Genomic DNA, 20,999 nt, shown 5'->3' on the forward strand with positions numbered 1-20,999 from the left:
TTCTTAACTAGCACTCCCCAATTAAAAATTGGTCCCCACAGTTCATGTATACACATGTGTGTGTATGTGTACATATATATATACACATATTTAATGAATAAATAAATAAAAGTGTAAGGGGCTAAAATTCTAGCTAGTCTGTCTAAAATATCTAATGAGTGGTCACCAATAAATGATAAGCTTTAGCAAGAGTTTAGACTTTTAAGCATTTATTAAGGAGAATAAGAATTTGGTGAGGAGAAAGAGAAAGGCCTAGATTCATCTATCTATTAAAGGGAGAGCACATTTCTAGCTCCACTCTCCACCAACATCCTGAGGAAAGAGAGCAAGAGAGCCAGCTTCACCCCCTCTTCCTGCCACCAGCAAACATCACTTCCTGATGCCAAAGAAAAGCTGCATGGCCTGCCCTCAGAGGCCTTCTCCTCATGGTGGAGCTTTCCTACAGTAAGTCTCCAGCAGGTGGCATCATTCCAATTGTTACAAAAGCATTTTTAAATGCCCACAATGTCAACATTGATGTCACTTTGAATAGTTATTGATTTCTGTATGGTGTTTTAAGATTTACAAACCATGTTACATTTATCATTTCATTTGATGCACACAAGAATCCTCTGTGATCTATAATGTTATTTCCATTTAATGAATAAGCAAATTGAGCCTCAGAGTTAAATAACTTATGTATGGTCTGACAGATATTGAGTTTCAAGGGCAAAATTTTATCCCAGAATCTTCTGGTTCAAAATCTAGTACTTCTTCCACTATAGAATGGCTGCTTCTCTGTACTCCTGATACATCATCAAATCCCTCATCTACTATTGGTTCCATTTTTGCTCTATCTCAAGGAAGCTAATAGAGTACTGGCCCTCAAGCCTGGAAGATCTGAGTTCAATTGTTACCTAAAACACTTATTATATGTGAGACCATGGGCAAGTCACTTAACTTCTGTGCCTCAGTTGCCTTCATTGTAAAATGGGTATAGAATTGGGGGAGCTAGGTGGCACAGTGGATAAAGGACCAATCCTGGATTCAGGACACCTGAGTTCAAATCTGGCTTCAGACACTTGACACTTACTAGCTGTGTGACCTTGGGCAAGTCACTTAACCCTCATTGCCCCACAAAAATCAAACAAAAAAAAAAAACCCAAAATGGGTATAGTATAATTATAACTTATCTCATAGGGTTTTTTTTTGAGGATTTAAATGATATTTGTAATAAGCACTTAGTACAGTGCCTGGCATACAGTAGCTGCTTATTTCTCTTTATCTCAGCTCCCCACTTGAATAGTGATATCTTAGATCCCACTTTTAAAACCAAAACTATTCCACCTCTATGATCATGAACTCTGAAATGTCTTTCTGAACACAATCTTCATTCTTTATTCCTTCACATGATCTTTCATGCCTCCCTTCCCTCAACTCTACATGTTTATCTTTCCTATGGTGACCTTACTTGTTTCCCATTATTTATAGTGAAGAAAATGTTCTACTGTCCTTCATTTCTTAATCTCTTGCTCTTATGTCCTTCCATTGTTCATGCCACCATGGTAGCATCTGTTAACGTTGTGTTATGCTCAGAGTCCAATTTCTTTACTAATACTTTTGAGTAACTGAAAACTTCTAGAGGAAGTCATGAAATTATGCTGACAATGTATTACAGAATAAGGTTTGAAAAGGCTTGGCCTCTGTATAGCCTACAAGCTATACTTTGATATCCTTAAGAACAGGGACTGATCATTTTGCCTTTCTTCATATATTCAGTTCTTCACGTAGTGCCTTACACATAGTAGGTAGTTAATGCTTGTTGATTTAACTTTTCTCATATGTTTAATGCTTTTAATCCCAAATATTATTTTAATCTCAAATAACAATGGTATAGTTCCAAGCAAATATTATGAATTTAGCAAAGCATAACACTGGGATTGAATTCTATTTTAGTACACATGGATTAAAATATTAAAAGGCCTTTTGGAGTTTTAAAATCTTGTATATTTTGAAAATAGTTTAAAATATTTTATAAAAAATTCATGCAGTTATATATATATATATATGTGCGTGTATACATATACATACATACACACATATATATGTATGTGTGTGTATATTCTTCTTACTAAATAGGCTATAAGTGCATAGCAAGGTAAGATTGATGTTTCCTAAGGATTTATGGGTAAATTGTTGCTTATAACAATAATAAAACTTCTTCAAATTTAGAACTCTATAAAGGTGAATATACTACCAACATATATATTTGACTTCTCTCTCATTCTATATTGTTCAGTGGACACTACTATGTCTGTAGGGCACGTTTTCAATGGATTTTCTAACTTGATAGGTATTTGACTATATAAATCTTTAACTTAGATTCTGCAATTCTTTGAAGATTCTCTTTTAGGTACAGAGGAGGCTACAAAGAGAAAGGCATGCCCCTGCCTTTAAGCAGTTAATAATTAATAGACAACTAGATAGAGTATGTATTAAAGGGCAACGATGTACTTAGTACTGTACCATAAATATAAACTAAGTACTCCCTGCCCTCAAAAAACTTGTATTCCAATGGAGGAGGACAATATACAACAAGATAAATGATGTAATCAAGGAGTCATCTTGAGCATACAGGTAGTCTATATTAACTTAAATGCCATAGTCAAGTTTCTGGCAACCCTGAACACATATGCTCTTATCATGCGTTACCATCTTCTAGAGCTGTGCAATACCTGTTCCTGAAGGGCTATAATGAGAAGAGAGTGATAAATAATAATAGATCTTAATCCCCTGACTATTGTTTATGGAGGATGGGTAATGACTCCCATTTCCAACAAAAGCATATACAAGACAGAAAAATCCTAGAGACAAAGACAGGTGGAAGCTTGACAAGATCTTATCCAGAAAGATTGGATGAAAGAAGTGTCAAAATCCTAAAGAGGGAAACAAACACTGTTTTGTCATTTGCAAATGTTTACGAAAATCTAAGATAGTTTGTGCCTGTTGACCTTATGGAAATATTATTAGTCACCTGATAAATACTAATTCCTCCACTTTTAAAGAACTTAAGTCAAAATTATTGGAATGAGGAAAAAGTTAATGTCTCTTCTTTCATCTCTATTTCACTAAATTATGACTTGAAAGGCTAGAATATAATCAGGTTTGCCGGGATATTGGACTTGAAATTAGCGAGAAAACAAGCTTGAAAATGTGGTGTAATAGAATTATCCCTGGACACTGAATGAGACATGGGTCCATTACTGACAAATACCCTTAGTGAATGTGTGACAATAGGGAAGTGATTAAATTGTCTGGGACTTACTTTCATATCTACACAATGAGAGGGTTATATTCTCTCCATATGTATTTGAAAGTAGAAAGATAAAGTGATTGAATGATTCTTCTGGATTCATTGATTCAACAAGTTTCTATTAAGCATATAACCATTGTGTTAAGTGCTAAGTATAAAAGACAAAATTGAAATATTCCCTATTTCTAGAGGAGCTTCTATTGTTTTGGGTTCTGCAGTTTCATGGGGCATTTCTTAAATAAATCAATACTAAACACCTCTCTAATCTATAGGTCTATTTCAAAAATAGGAAAGCAGAAGTAGATCCAGATAACTTCTTCAGAATAGTCAATTGTCATGAAACTTTTGAAATTGTTTTTCTTGTTATGTTTCCACAAAATTTTTTGGTATTTTGTCATCCACTTAAAATTACCAACAACCCCACCCCCAATGTTGCCATTAATTCTTTAGGCCAATTTCTGAAACATGTTAAATCATATATTCTTAAAGGCAAAGAGTGTGCATGTAAGGGTGTTAGGGGGTATTGTGAGAGATACATGGATGAAGGGAGAAACATAGGAATATAGGATGAGAGTACTGACGTAATCACTACATTAAAAATTCCTTCCCTTGATCTTTCATGCTTTGTGGAGATCATTTAAAATCCCTTGGATTCTAGTCTAACACCCGGATAAAATATCCCATGCTTTAAGTTCCAAGGACATCCTGTCTTAAAGTTCAGCCCCAAACCAAGGAGGATGTTTACTATACTTCTGAAAATCCATATTTTACTCCCTTGTGACAGAAATAGATTCATATGTTTCTCTCTCCACTGACTTCTTGCATGCAAAATTCAACAAGAGTGTGAACCTGGGGCTGTCCCTGAGTTTGGAAATATACTTAATGTAGCAGAAGATGTTGCAGACATAATTTCCCTTTGGAAGTCAGGAACAGTAGCCACTGGCAAATCAGATGTACTAGAGGAGAAGGTCACTGAGCAGCAGCAGAAGCAGGGCCTGAAGAAGCATTTATCTTGAGTAACACTATACAGGAATTTGTTCCAAGACCCATTAATCTATTGGTTATCCATAAGGTTCTTAAATGAACATGTACATATTCTCAAAGCAATATCCCAATAAAACTGGGCAATTAGTCACATTTTCCTCTGTGCTTCAGTCACTTCCATGTAGTAAACTAGCCACTTGGGGAGGTCCATGAACTCTTTTAGGCTAGAAAAAATCCATTTAATTTATAAATGCAACATTCATTCTCAATAAGAAGTAGTATGTGTGTGTGTGCGTGCGTGTATGTGGGTGTGCAGGCATTTATTTTCCTTAAAATCTCAGAAACTTCAAAGGAAGCATTTATTCTGTTTCTTTTTTTACTTTAATCCTATTCCTATCAGGCCTTTCTTATAATTGGCGTCATTTACGTAAACCCCAATTAAGATTAGTTTCCTATGTATTTTAAGGTATTGGTATCTGATCAAATTTACTTAGTTTTTTCATATGTAAGATGAGGGTAATAAAAACTGTAATCTACCTCACAAGGCTGTTGTAAAGAAAAGTTTATAAAACTCAAATAGAAATGGGAGGCACTTGTGTTGCTTTTAATCATCATCACCACCATCATTGAGGTAGCCATCATAACTATCAGTTGTTTTTTTTTTTTCTGAATTCATTGCTTTATTTTCCTAATAGAATGAAAATTTCTTGAAGGCAGACATTTCCAATAATATTTTTAATCCAATATCTTTGGGATAGTGCTTTGAACACAGCAAGTATTTTTAAAAAATCTTAAAATATTAAATTTATATATCCAATCTTTCACATGATTTCTTAGCCATCCAACTAGTATTCAGACTAGTTCTCTTTTTTTTTTCTATTCATATTTCATGAAATAGTTGTCACACCCTTCTCTTTCACCACTTCAGGACCCTTTATTTCAATCCTTCAGTAAGAGGTAGCATAGTATTGTGAGTACAACACTCAGTGAAACCAGTTTTGAATTTTGGCTTTAGTTTTTGTTGTTGTTTTGCTTTGCTTTTCCTACTTCTGTGGCACAGAACAGGTTATTTAATCCCTCTGGGCTTAATGTATAAAATGGAAAGTTGAAATAGAAGTCTCTTCTAGATCTAAAACCATCGATATCCATTATTTAGAGAAATATTTGCCTATTGAAATATGGCCCTTTAAATATAAAATTATAAATAATTTACTGGTCAGGAAGAGCTCAAAATATGTAGTATTATGGACCAAAGTGAAATGTCAGCATTTTCAAAATGCATCAATCAAAGCTACATCTAAAAGGATAATTCATTGATATATTTGTTTTATATAACAATTTTTCATGCTATAGTGACAAAAGATTGATAAGTTTGTTCCAGAAATCATATAGCACCATTGAAGTATTGTTTGTATTATAATGCTTATAGGGCTAGCAACCTAAGGTATATCACTACTTATATTACTGATATTTTCCAACTATTAGGAAGTTATGTCCTAAAGAAGGTTAAAAGGAAATTGTATCATAATTATAATGACCAAATGACCTAAGATGTAAGTTTTTAAAAAGCAGAACAATCTTGGTCATCACTCTAACAAAAATAATAATTTTTAAATTGATTTGCTAAAAAAAAAAGGCACTTATAATGTGCTCTGTGGTTACAAATTTTGTCATTTAATACTCTTACGTATCCTACTAATCTGTAGTGATTGAAGGAAAATGAGGCTCAGAGACAATATGTGATTTACTGAAAGCCATACAGCTAATGGACAAACTATGCTAAGATAGCTTCATTTCCTTTTTTGACAGTATTATTAAACCAGAAGATGAGGGAAATGTGGTAAATAGAGTTTACCTAGATAGTAATGAAACTTTTCATAAAGCATCCCATACTATTATTTTAGAGAAAATGGTTAAAGGGAGTAGACAGTAATACAATCAGATTAATTCAAAACTGGTTGCATGAAAGAGTGGCTATTAATGGTACAATGTTAACATAGTAAGTTGTCTCCAGGAGAATACCCCAGGGTTCTGTGCTTAATACTGCTCTTTAATGGTTTTACCAGTGACTTGGATAAAGAAACAAATGTATATGAAAATTTGCAGACAAGCCAAAGCTGGGAACAATAACTAATAAAGTAGATGACAGGATCCAAAAGAATCTAAAACATCTAGAACACTGGGTTGAATCTAAGTATATGCAATTTAGTATAAATGAATATAAAATCTTGCACTTGGGAACCAAAAAACAACTTAAAAGTGTCAGACGGGGTGAGAATGTAAAAATATGAGTTAGTCTGAAAACAGTTTGAGAAATTTTAGTATACAGTTTACACAATGTGAGTGAACAATGTGATATACCTGGCCAACAACAAAATGACTAATGTGATCTTGGGCTCATTAAGAATGTTATAGCTTGGGGGGGCAGCTAGGTGGCGCAGTGGATAAAGCACTGGCCTTGGATTCAGGAGTACTTGAGTTCAAATCCAGCCTCAGACACTTGACACTTACTAGTGCTGTGACCTTGGGCAAGTCACTTAATCCCCATTGCCCCACACAAAACAAAACAACACAAACAAACAAACAAAAAAAGAATGTCATAGCTTCCAGGAAGAGAGAGGTGATAATACCATTTTACTCATCCTTTATCCTTACTCATCTGGAGTACTTTATTACAGTGCTGGCCAGGATTGTTTAAGTAGAACATGGGCAAGGTGGAGAAGAGGAAAATAACCAGGATGGATACCCCCTGAGTCTATGTTGTGGGTTTATATTTATGTCGACATAAATTATATCTTTATAAAATAAACACGAAAATTTACAAGATTTTAAGGTGTGGTGCATATATATTCATATATCAGTCATGAAGGAATTTGTATATCATTGTGTTTATATGAATGGTGACATAGTAATTATAAGGATAAAGCTCACATAGAAATTCATGTTATACAATGCTTTACAAACATATAATTATCATTATTATTATTTATTATTATGAGATGCTGTAAGGTTATCCATGGATTATTGCTCCTGTTTTTCTCATGAGCAAAAAGTGCTGCAATAACTGGTCTCGAGTTACACAGTTAGTAAGTGGCATTGTCAGAGTAAAATTCCAGGTTTGCTGTCTTCCAATTCAGTGCTCTTTCTGTTAGACCACAGGTGCCATTTATGCCAGGAAGGACAATTAGCCAATATGTGAATCTAAGTTCTATTTATAAATCTACTGGAAAAACATATTATCATTTTTAAAAATTACACTAATTTGCCAGTTTCTGTTATGAGAAAATATTGGCAGAGGCTGGGTCTTGCTATCAAAATATGACAATGGACATTCAAACACATTAGTGTTTAATAGCAGGAGCTGATTTTTCTACTGGAAGCAGAAAAACTCCATTTAAATATATTATTTAATTTAGTAATAGTTACATAAACAGGTCTTTAATTCATTCATTTGATATTTTTCTCAACTCCCATTTAGTCCTTAACTATATGTAGTCATTTCCAAATATATCCTCTTCCACAGCCAACCCCACCCCACTATATATCCATTTACTATAGTCTTACAAAGCTTTAATTAGCTTTTATTCCTACTTTATTCAAAATGATTATGCCTCTTGAAGTTGTATCAGTAACCACTAGATATACAGTATAAATGTTTTGGATCATAATTTTAATTTAATTTACTGCTCTCATTTCATTCAAATGCCTAATTTCCTTTGGCTTCTAGACCTATGAGCCTGCACTAATGGCAAATTGACACACAATGGAGCATGCTATCCTATTACATGGAAGTGTTCTATTTAAAAGAAAAAAAGAAAAAGAAAAAAGAAAATACTGTGTCCTGGGGTGAATCTAAAGTAAACTCTTTCTGTTGTGCTAAAATACAGTACAATAAATGATCCTATACAATCATTGTTTTCTGTGTTAGATCAATGTGAAAAGCACTTGACTGTGCTATTGTTGCAGGGAGTCTTTTCCTGCTACTAAATATAATGATTGCCCTTCACTAGTGTAGGTCTCAAAGAACATTGTTAAGTTGAAGAAATTTGCCTTGGTGCCTTTTCTCTCTCCTTTTCTCTCCCACCTCCAAATAAACTCCTTCCCTCATTTCCTCTTTTCAGAATATTTATCTTCAACCAAGACACAGTTCTAGTGTTTCTCACTACCTCCCTAACTAATGTACTAACATTCAACATCTTTGAATTGCTTTGTTTTTACTAATTCTTGTATATGTTTTAACTTTTCATGTTCTATCCCTAGCCTAGTATAAGTTTCTTGAGATCAGATATTATATTATTTTTGTCCTTCTGCACTACACCAAAACAGCCCATGATAAAATATTAAAAATGTAATAATTTAAATAAACTACATTGAATTTCTGTGCTTTTTTCCCTCCTTTCGGTAATCATATCACTTCTTACCTATATTCTTGAGCTATCCATGGTGCCTACAGAGGAGATACCCAGCATAGTTTGATATTTGGTCTTTTTGTTTTTCTTCTCCCAATTCTTTCATCAACCTTACTTCTCTTGGGCCAGAGAGTCATCTGACTCGGTGATGGGAAACTTCTTACATGATGATACATTCACATGAATGTGTTGATGGATAATGATTTGATAAATTGTCCCTTCCAGGAATATTTGTATTTTAATGTGAATTCCTATAGATATTACTCCTTAAAACAGGAGATTATATTTTAAATTGTGTTACTTCCCTTATGAGTGGCATAGCAATGTGTTCTTATGATCTGACATGTCTAGCATACAAATTAAGAAGGGAAAGTGGATTGAATCACATATTTAGGATATCAATAGATGGATGTAGGATGAAAAGAATGGGAATAAGTAATCAGCTATCAAGACATAAGCTAGATCTTCAAACCCCCTGAGTGAAGTAAGGTTAGGCACCAAGGGCATTAGATACTTAATGAATTGAGTTGGTTTTAGGGATTAGCAAAATTCAAATTATAGTAAAAAAGAAAAGTCAGATCGTTCTCTTCCTACCAATATAAAATGTGCAACTTGGATTACTCTGGGTCAAACTCATTTTTTGGATCAAACTCATTTTTTTCCATTCTACAAATCCAGGCCTCCATTCCCAGGAGAATGTTCCATTCATTTCTAGACCTCCCACCTTAGGCCCAAATCCATTACTGACGGAATGAATGCAAACTAGCTCATTTCCCCACTCTTATCTTGAATCTGGCCCTTTAGATTGAAATCTCCTCCAGATATTCATAGTTCATAACTGTCTCACCATCTGCCTATCACAAGAATCCTTTATTCTCCCTCAGCTCCCTAGAGCAAAATCTCACTTTTTTGACATTGCCCTCTATATGGTGTCTTCTTCTTTTAGAGCATAAATTCCTTGAATACAGGGAGTCCATAAAAGTAAGAACTTAATATTTTTTTCAATAATAATAACATTCATTCATTTAATCATTCATTCCTTCATATAATCCATCCAACTGTGAAGTGCCCAAGTATCTCCTCCAAAACTGGGGAAAAGGAAAAGGGGTATAGTATAAATAAACTGTTACAATGGTAATCAACAAGAAACATAATCTTTGGACCCAACACCCCAAGTCACACTCCAATATTCACAAAAGACATTCCATTTTATGACTTCATCACATACAATTGCATATATAAGGGCATGTTAACAATAAATAGAGCTGGATAATTCCTAAAATATTGTAGATACCCTTATATTATAGATTAAATTTTTCCCATTCAACATTTTTAGGAAGAGTTTGTGGGAACAAAGAAATATATTAGCAAAAAACTAGAACCTCTGCTCACATATTAGATTATTTCATAGGCTTATCATCTTAGAATTGGAAGGTGTCCTTAGACTATTTATCCAATAACATCATGCTACAGGTGGGTAAAATTATTTACACAAAGTCATAAAGGTAGTAAGAGTTAGAATATGTCATTTTTTTTTTTGGTGAACCTATTGCTCTCCCAGGGCACCAGCATATCTCCCCCTGCTTTTCCCTGGCTTTTTCATTGGTTCATCATATGGTTCACCAGTTTTATTTAGAATCTATAAATTACTTACTGGTTGAAACATGTTTCCCTAATGACAGGTAATTTTGCCAAAGACTTTGATTGTAACTAATTCTCTGCATCAATGGTCTCAAACTCAGAAATAGATCTTTGTGGACCAGACTTAGAAAACCACATATTAACATTATCTATATTTTCTTATATTTTAAAAATTTATCATGCTAAAGACTTCCCAATTACTTTATAATGTGGGTTGGGTACATTGGACATGGCAATTTTTTACCAGTGTTTGGCATTTCTGCTTTATGTAGAATATATTGTTTCAAAATTAAGGTGGAATTATATTTAGGAGATAATATTTTTCATTGGCCTTGTATCACTATTTTCTGTTCCCACTGTATACAAATGATAAGGATATAGTTGATCTGGTTCCACTGATAGAGAGAGTAAGGTGTTTCCAAAAACATGTGGAATTGGTTTGATGATGCTTTATTAGTAGTAGCTTTTTAGGTCTCCACAAAAGAAAAAAAAATAGAACTAGCTCACTTGTCAAATTCATTCAAGAGGTTATTTATCATTATTCCTCCACTAGCCTCTGAGTATTTTGCTCTTCCTTTTTCAAATATCCTAGTGTATCACAAAATAATTGTGAGAGCTTCATGTGTGTACATATATTTATATATGTATAGATAGATAGATATAGGTATATATTTGCATGTGTATGCCAAAATTTTCTTCCATAAAATCACTTTTCTAATGTAATTCTATGTTCATTAAAAAAACTCAGTCCCACAAGCGCTCAGCATTGCAATAATTTCTTTCTCCTTGCTCCCTTTTTGTTTTGTATAAAGAAACTATTTATCTTGAAATATGTGTATGTATTCCTTATATTCCCACCTACCAGAAATCACAAGCTACATTTTGGCAACACCTCACTATTAATACCTTAACAACAGATCACAAACAGATCTATGAGATTTAAAATTGGATATTAGATCATAAATCTCCCCTACTTAACCTTTCCCTTAATTTATCTCCCAGACTAGTAAATGGAAGAAGCTTCTGGTTTTCTAGTTAGAGCTTTTATTGTATGGTAGTCACAAGGTGATGTTGATTAGAAGGATAGGAAAGTAGAACTACAATACAAATCGTCTTAAGTCTGGGCTTAGTCTATATTCCGTATAAAACTCACCAAAAGTTGAAGGCCACCTTTGGGAAGAGAGAGAGACCGTGTCAAGCGCATGCTGCTGCTAACTGCGAGCTGGGCCGTTTCGAACTCTCCTCAGCATCAGCCTGTGCAGTGCAGCGAGGAGACCAGTGGAGCAGGAGAAAAGGCCCAATTCCATTCTCTCCTTGCCTTTTAAGCTTGCAACCCGTAAGTGGAGTGCTAGCAGGCAGTCTGACATGCGCAGCAGGCGGACTGGCGAGCGTAGCTCATGCCATTGGTCTCCTCCCCGAAAGGGTGGTCCTTAAAAAAAAAAAAACTGTCATCTTTCAGTTATCCTAACCGACTGTTAAAAAACTTTCATATTTTTTTTACCACAGATAAGTAGACTACAAACCTAAAATGGGGAACAAGAAAGAGAGTAGACTGACATGATGCCAATACCTATGTTACTAAAAAAATTGAAAGAAAGAATGTTATGACACATGTGAAATAATTGGGCTTTATTCAAAGGTAGTATCTTATACAGTTCAGAAAGCATTACTGCCAAACAACACTATTAAAACAATAAAATGATATCAATAATAATAATAATAATAATACTTATATAGTGATTTTAAGCTTTTCAAAGCATTTTGCATATGGTACCACATTTGATACTCACAACTATGTCCCTTTAAAGTAGGGAGAATTGTTTTACAAATATAGATATTTATAAAATAATGCACATTTATAATGTAAATGCATAAAACACATGTATACATATATGTAAATACAAATACAAACATGCATATTTGTGGATTTATAAGTGCATTTACATAATTGTATATGTGTTTCTATATGTATATGCACATATGTAAAAACTAAGTTTTTTATCATTTTATATACACAGAGACATATATACATATATGTGTGCCTGTGTGTGTATATATATATATATATATATAAATGATAGTATACACATCTTTTATATATGCATTTATAGGTATAAATATGCCTTAGCTTTTATATATTTATATATAAATACATACACATGTTTGTATGTATATATATATATAAAGATAGTATATACCTTTTATATATGTATATATAGTCATAAATATGCCTTAGCTTTTAAATGTGTATATATAAATACATATGCATGTGTGTATGTGTATATGTATACATATATGTTTGTAAATATATAAAATATAATTGTGTGTGTGGAGAAGGAATGAGAGAGAGAAAGAGAAAATGCTGTGTAGTCAAAAAGCCTTGTTCTTTCATAGATTTTGGTGTTCTTTGTTCTATTTTTTTGTTTTTCCTTTTTCTTATTCAGCACTTATTAGCAACCTGCTTTATTTACCTGTGTCTTACTCTCAACTATAATCCTGGCTACCAAGATAATCTTAACAAAATAAGTAAAGATGAAAAGTTTGCTAAGAGAAATAGCATAAACATGTGCCCAAATCGACTAATGTTTAGAGGGCTTGAAGAAGAAAGGAATGAGTTTTGTTTAATTGATGTGGTAGCCATACAAGAGTTGGCAAATCATAAATTTGGATTTAGAATGAACCTTAAGATTTCTTTTACCCATATTTGCCCACCTTCACATAGGTCATATAAGGATCCAGATTTGAACATATCCTTAGAAATGAAATTCAATGAACTTGTCAAGAACAGAGGTGCTGAGTAAATTTTTATACTTCAAAAAATTCTTCATTGTGGTGGATAGATTGCTAGACAAAAATTAGGAAAAACTTAACATTCAGTCATATTTCAAATACATATTGACTATGTGAAGCTAGGCGAATCACTTACTTAGTCTCTGTTAGCCTCAGTTTCTTCTATTAGCCCCTGTGTAGCAGGAATAGTGTACTGATCAAATGAGATAACATATGTAAAGTGTATTGCAAATTTCAAAGCACTTTATACATGTCCAATATTATTATCCCATTTGAGTTGTTACTGTCTTCAAGAAAATTGACTCACCTATAGTGACAAGTCATTGTTCCCTTCCTAAGGTAAGTCATAGCATTTGGAATGAATATAGACCTATGAAATGTGCTAGTCCAACTCTCTCATTTTACAGATAAGGAAACTATAAGAGATGAGCTGAGGTCACATTCTGAATAACAAAACTGAGATTCAAGTCCCAGTTTGATTATTATATTGGAACATGTTATAGATAACAGAGATGATGGTAATTTCATTCTGGCACCATCAATAGCCTTCTCTTTCTTAGGTCCTCACCTAAAAGGAAAAGTTGAAAACCTATCCCTGAAATATATTACTTCATAAATAATTAGCAAAAAGAAGTCTTGTTCACAGGAAGCTTATAGTTTATGTGTCTAATTCAAGTTTGTTGAGAAAAAGACCTTGATGCTGATTAGACCATTTATGTGTCTACCATAGTGATGAGTATAATTTTGGCAACCTAGCAGGTTCTGAAGAAGTGACAAATGTTAGGATTCAAAATAATGTTTACATCTGACATAACTTTGGCCTGCAGGATGCTTGTTAAAATCCATATCTTCATGAGATCATAGGTATAGTCCACAGCTGATTTATAGCTGATTCTTCAAAATGATTATCTTCAAAGACTGAGTTTCCTTCTCTGGGCATGTGACTTTACACATTCCACATGAAAAGCCAGAAAACAAAACAAAACAAAACAAAACACTGCTTTAGCTAGAATTGTAGTAGCTCCCATCAATTCTAAGAGATTGTTACATCAACTTTCCTGGCAAGCTTCCATTGGTGGTGTTTATTTTTCATTAAGACTCTTATTCTTGACAGAGTAGCTTACTGGCAATAAAGCAAAAAAAGCAAAAAAAAAAAAAAGGATCACAAACTCAAAAAATAATAATAACCTTGAAATGCCCCAGCTTGTACCATTGTTGTCAGCAGGATTTTTATTTTATTTTATTAATTTGTAGTTTTCATTCTTTTGTACTAGAAGTATATTTGTTATACCTCCAAATCATGTGAACACATGGGGTATGTATGCATTTGGAATTCTTGGCAAGTTTGTCATTTAGATTATTCCTACATATATTAAACTGGGTTCAGTGGAATATCTACCAAAATGTCTTTGAGACAAGGATGTTCTGTTTCGAATTGAAGATAAAAGGAAATATGGTTATTGATATGACATTCACTATTATTAATAGATGAATTAGGCAGAGTAAAGGTTAAGTTGATTTCCAAAATTTTTACATCAACAGTACATCTATGCAGTTAGGTGTTGATAAAGACAGATGGTTTGGTGAGTTGAAATTGCTGATGTAAAACATGTGATATGGCATGTAGGATTTGAAAAGAATTCATTTGGGCCAGATCAAAATGCCAGGATAATAATGTATGTATCACAATGTTTCAGGATTAATTGATATTTTTTTTCTGAATTTACACACACTTGGACTTGGACCCATACACCCTTTTTAGGTGAGTCCCACCCCCTAACTTGCAAATAAAATTTTGATATATCATTTTAAAAATAGGCCATTCACACCGTTCTCAGTCACTTCACGCTTTTATTCTTATGTACATTCTTATGTATTCTTATGGGGTGGGTAATACAGCCTCTGGAACATTCTTGGAAGTCTGAGGACAAGATTGAGCAGGTTGTGTCAATAGTTGGGTGCTATTGGCAGGCTGCAGATGGTTATCACCTCATGATTTGATTGATTAAATTTTTTAAAGTAATATAATATATTCCATATGAAAGCCACAGCAATGACACCCAGGAAGACTTAATATAGTTTTTTCAAACCCCAGTACCAAGAGTCTGCTCATCTATTCTAAGAACAAGATGTGAAATGGTCCCGTTTTTGCCTAAGGTATGATTATACCCATGTAGACTGGCACAGACTGCTCTAGTTATATTGAAAGTAATGAGCTGAGACGGTCCAGGCAATTATTTTCGATGGGGTGAGAATGTCTGGTCCTCTTCTCAGTTTATATTCTAAAATCCCTTTATTCTTACACAGGCTAAAAACTGGGAAAACATGACAATGTGATGGCACTGGGGGATCTTTTGTTCCATGATGGATGTGTTCCTGCTCAGATGAGGAGGATGCTATTTGGTCTAACTCATTAATTTGATGTGAAGGTGGTATGAACTCTCATCCATAGAAATCTCCAATTGTATAGTATCTCACCAATCATTTACCCAGTGCCTAATGGAGTGTTTCTAACATCACAGACTGATAAATCACCCAGTGCCAATTAAAAAGGAACACTTCCCATGTCAATCATTTAACTGCAATACTCTCTTCAACTGAGATTACTTTTTTTAAGTGATAGCCATGATGAAAACTCTGCACAGTGTCTTTAAAAAAAAAAAAACACATTTTGAGCTTCTCTGAGACTACCCACTGGCTCCATTGTAATGGAAGACCACTCATCAATGTCATTAGAAATCCATTTTAAGCAGTGTTGTAAAAAAAAAAATGAAGTACTAAAACTTGTAGGGTAAAGAATTAAGTCTCCTTTAGAAAGCAAATGCAAAGGCCTTATTAAAACAGAATTAAGAATTGCAACCCACTTTTGCCCCACAGTAGTTTTCGTGCATAGAGAAATATTAAATGCTGAATTGGAGTCAGTAATGCTTTGAGTAAAGAGTTCAAATGGTGCTTCAAACACCTACTAGTTTTGTGACTTGGAAAATGAAAACCTCTCTCAACCTCAGTTGCCTCATTATTAAAATGAAGGGGTTCCACTGTAAGGCCCTTTAAGTTCTAAATCTATGATCCTGTAATCTTCCTCTACCACTCCAAAAGCAAATGCACACCCAGAACACTAATTTGAAAAGAGTAGAACAGACATATAGCTCCAATTATTCCATGAAAGTGACATTGAGCAATAGTAAATGGCTAACGATTCATTTGTTAAAAGTGGAAGTTTTTCTATAAACTAATTCTTTTTTTTTCTTTTTTTTTTTTCAGGGCAATGGGGATTAAGTAACTTGCCCAGGGTCACACAGCTAGTGTTAAGTAACTGAGACCGGATTTGAACTCAGGTTCTCCTGAGTCCAGGGCCAGTGCTTTATCCACTGCACCACCTAGCTGCCCCTAAACTAATTCTTGATATGGCTTCTCTGTATAAAATAGTTTCCTAGTATTTCAGGAAATGTCCACTTTTAGCCTGATGAAGTTTATGAAAAGTATGACTTGGAGCAGTACCCATGAGCAGTGACATAATTGGCCTTCAGCACAGGGCACTATGCCCTCCCCTTCATCTGTTTCCTGCTGATGTTTCAGCTTAATCCCTTTTATTGGCATTATGGCTGTAGTTCAGCAGCTGGCATCTATACTATGGTTTTTCTCATTATTGCTTTCCTGTGACACCAAAAAAATCAGAACAGTGGGGTTCCAGGGGCTCCCAGACTTGGTCTTAACATCTGCAAATTCCCAGATGTCCCAATACTGGCTCTGCATTTTTTTCGTAGGAACAATTAAGATAAAACTCTATACTGGGGCAGGGCTGACCTTAACCACAGACTTCATATGCAAGCATACCTTATTTTGTTGGGACTCACTTTACTATGGTTCAGAGATATTACATGTTTTACAAATTGAAGTTTTGTTGCAACGCTCGGTCAAGCAATTATATCAGACACCACCACACTTACCATTTAGCAGCCATCAAGATCCTTCACCACCAAAAAGCATATAACTTGCTAAAGATGATGGTTAGGATTTTTTTTTTTTGGTGAGTCAATGAGGGTTAAGGGACTTGCCCAGGGACATACAGCTAGTAAATGTCAAGTGTCTGAGGCCAGATTTGAACTCAGGTCCTCCTGAATCCAGGGGCAGTGTTTTATCCACTGTGCCACCTAGCTGCCCCCTGATCATTAGCAGTTTTTAACAATAAAGTATTTTAATTAAGGTATATACATTTTATGATACAATACTGTTGTACACATGATAGACTATTATTTAAAAATAACATTTATATACACTGGAATACCTAAAAAAAGTGTGTCCCTCATTTAATTGTAATATTCATTTTATTTGATGCTCTGGAACCAAACCCACAATATCTTTGAGATATGCCTATATTTCAAAAACATGAGTAATTAATTCTTTCATAATCCTTACATGTATTTGATAGTATTAGTTTTTATTATTTGTTAAAATAGAACAGTAAAGGGGCGGAGCCAAGATAGAGGAGGAAAGGCAGTGAGTTCCCGAACTCATGACACAATCACTCCAAAAAACATCCAAATAAGCTTATAGGAAAATGCCCAATGCAGCAAAACTCACAGAAGAATGTGCTGAAATCATCTTCTAACCAAGAACGGCTTGGAAGGTCAGAAGGAGGGAGCTGATGTGCTGATACAGGAGTCGGGCCCAAGACCACAGTCACCCTGACACAGAACCAGTCTCAGGAAGTCCTCATCAGAGTAGGAGACCCTCAGAGCCTCTGAATCAGCTGAAGAACCAGTGTCATCTGGAACTAAGCTCACAGTCTGGTGAGTGGGCTGAGCCCTGGGCAGGGGAGAGACTACAGGGGTCTATACTGGTGCTAAGGCAGAACTTGGATTTTACACCCCTACTGAGAACCAGGTGGTAGGCTCGAGTAGATGTGGCCCAGGTAGGGGAGGGGCACAGGCTCATCAGAGCTAACAACCACAACATACAAAGCTGGTTGATTGGCAAGTTGGTCTGGGGTCATCTAGGACCCTGAAACAGGCCGGGTGAGGGAAAAACTTGATTCTCCTTAAATCATACCACCTGGGATGTCCTAAGCTTGGGATACTGCAGCCTGGAAACAGTACCCCACTTTAAGGAGCTAAAAGTCTAGTAAAAGAAAGGCAAGATGAGCCAACAGAGAAAGGTGAGGACCACAGAAACTTTCTTCAGTAACAAGGAAGACCAAGGGGCACCCTCAGAGGAAGATGTCAACATCAGGGCCCCTATTTCTAAAGCTTCCAAGAAAAATACAAATTAGTCTCAGGCCATAGAGGTGCTCAAAAAAGACTTTGAAGATAAAATTAGAGAGGTAGAGGAAAAAATGGAAAGAGAAATGAGGGTGATGCAGGAAAGACATGAGAAAAAAGTCAACAGCTTGAAAAGTCAAATGAAAAAGGAGGTACAAAATCTCTCTGATGAAAATAATTGCCTAAGAATCAGGATTGAACAAATGGAAGCCAGTGACTTTATGAGAAACCAAGACACAATAAAGCAAATCCAAATGAATAAAAAAATAGAGGGCAATGTGAAATATCTTCTGGGAAAAACTGCCGATCTGGAAAATAGGCCCAGGAGAGATAATTTGAAAATTATTGGTCTACCTGAAAACCATAATCAGAGAAAGAGCTTAGAGACCATCTTCCAAGATATTCTCAGAGAAAATTGCCCTAAAATTCTAGAAGAAGAAGCTCAAATAGAAATTGAAAGAATCCACCAATTACCTCCAGAAAGAGATCCCAAAAAGAAAACCCCTAGGAATATTATAGCCAAATTCCAGAGCTCTCAGGTCAAGGAGAAAATATTGCAAGCTGCCAAAAAGAAAGAATTCAAGTACTGTGGAGCCCTAGTCAGGATAGCACAAGATCTAGCAGCTTCTACATTAAAGGACCAGAGGGCATGCAATATGATATTCCAAAGGGCAAAGGAAATGGGATTACAACCAAGAATCACCTACCCAGCAAGACTCAGCATTATTTTTCAGTGGAAAAAATGGGACTTTAATGAAAAAGAAGACTTTCAGATATTTGTGATGAAAAGACCTGAACTGAATGGCAAATTTGACTTTCAAATACAAAACCCTAGAGAACCATTAAAAAAAAAAAAATTGGAGCTGGGGGACATATCTGGGGTTGAACAGTGGGCAACTGTCTTGTGTCTGAGGCCAAGTTTTGGCTGGGATACCCCTGGGTCCAGGGGTGATTATTTGTCCACTGTGTCACTTAGCTAGATGATAACATCTTTAGGGTTAAATTGAAGGGTGACGGGAATTTATTGGGGGAGGGGGAAGGACAGAAGCGAAATCCTACATGAAAGAAACAGGAAAAGGCTTATGGAGTGGGGGAAGAGATGGGAGAGGAGCAGGGCAATAAATGAATTTTACATTTATCAGAAAAGGCTCAAAGATCTTAAACTCACCAGAACTGCCTCAAGGAGGGACTAATAGGCACACCCAACTGGGTGGAGTAATCTATTTAATCTGGGCAGTAGATGATCCTAACACTCATCAAAATTGGCTCAAAGACTTCAATCTCATTGGAATTGGCTCAAGGAGGGAATAATGTACACACTCAATTGGGTGGAGTAATCTCTATAACCCTGCAGGAAAATAGGAGGGGAAAGGGATAAAGAGAGAGGGGCAAGAGAGGGAAGGGCAGAGTGGGGGATGGGACAGACAGAAGCAAATCCCTTTTGAAAAGTTATAGGATGAAAGAAGATAGATAATAGAATAAATATCATGGGGAATGGAATAGGATGGAAGGGAAACAGTTAACAATAGTAATCATGAAAAAGAGAAAAGGGGGGAAAATTGTACAAAAAAATATTTATAGCAACTCTTGGTGGAGGCTAAGAATTGAGAGTCAAGGGAATGTCCATCAATTGAGGAATTATGGAAAAAGCTGTGTTATATGATTGTAGTGGAATGGACTTGTGCTACAGGAAATGAGAAACAGGATGATCCCGAAAAACTTTGAAAGACTAATGAACATCGATGTATGGTGAAGTGAGCAGAGCTGAGAGGACATTGTGCATAGTGACAGCAGTATTGCTCAGTGAGTAATTGTGAATGAGTTAGCTACTCTCAGCAGTACAATGATCCAAGACAATCCCAAGGAACTAATGAGGAAGCATACTATGCACTACTATAGAAAGAACTGATAAAAAGGACACTTGTGGATTGTACATATATAACCTGATTGTGATCTTGTGGAGGGGGGAGGAAAGGGCGGGAGGGAGGGAGGGAGAAAAATTTGGAACTCTAAATTTTATGAAAATGAATGTTGAAAACTACCCTTACATGTAAATGGAAAATAAAATAAATGCTTGTTGCAGAAAAAAAATAGAACAGTAATTAAGTACTCAATTTTTGAAACTGTCTTTTAGTTTAGTCTTGCTCTTTTCAGAAAACTAATTTTAAAATAATTATAATATCCTCTCAGTACTTAATTTTAAAAATAGTCATATCAAGTATTGATTATTTAAGGAGTTTTATGGTTTTATTTAAATCTTATTATTTATTTATTTTTTGTTTTGTTTTGTTTTTGCAGGGCAATGGGGGTTAAGTGACTTGCCCAGGGTCACACAGCTAGTAAGTGTCAAGTGTCTGAGGCCCGATTTGAACTCAAGTACTCCTGAATCCAGGGCCGGTGCTTTATCCTGCGCCACCTAGCCGCCCCCATTATTTATTTATTTTTAACATTCTTTTTCTTTAAAAAAAATGAATGCTGAATTCTCTCCCTTCCTCTCATCTTCCCAACACCCATTGTGAGGGCAAAAAATATGATATCAGTTATACAGATTAACTCATACAAAACATATTTCCACGTTAGCCATGTGGCAAAAGGAAAGAAAACAAAAGAAAAAATAAAATG

Source organism: Dromiciops gliroides, chromosome 1, assembly GCF_019393635.1.
Source record: "Dromiciops gliroides isolate mDroGli1 chromosome 1, mDroGli1.pri, whole genome shotgun sequence".
In the NCBI taxonomy this organism is placed as follows: Eukaryota; Metazoa; Chordata; class Mammalia; order Microbiotheria; family Microbiotheriidae; genus Dromiciops; species Dromiciops gliroides.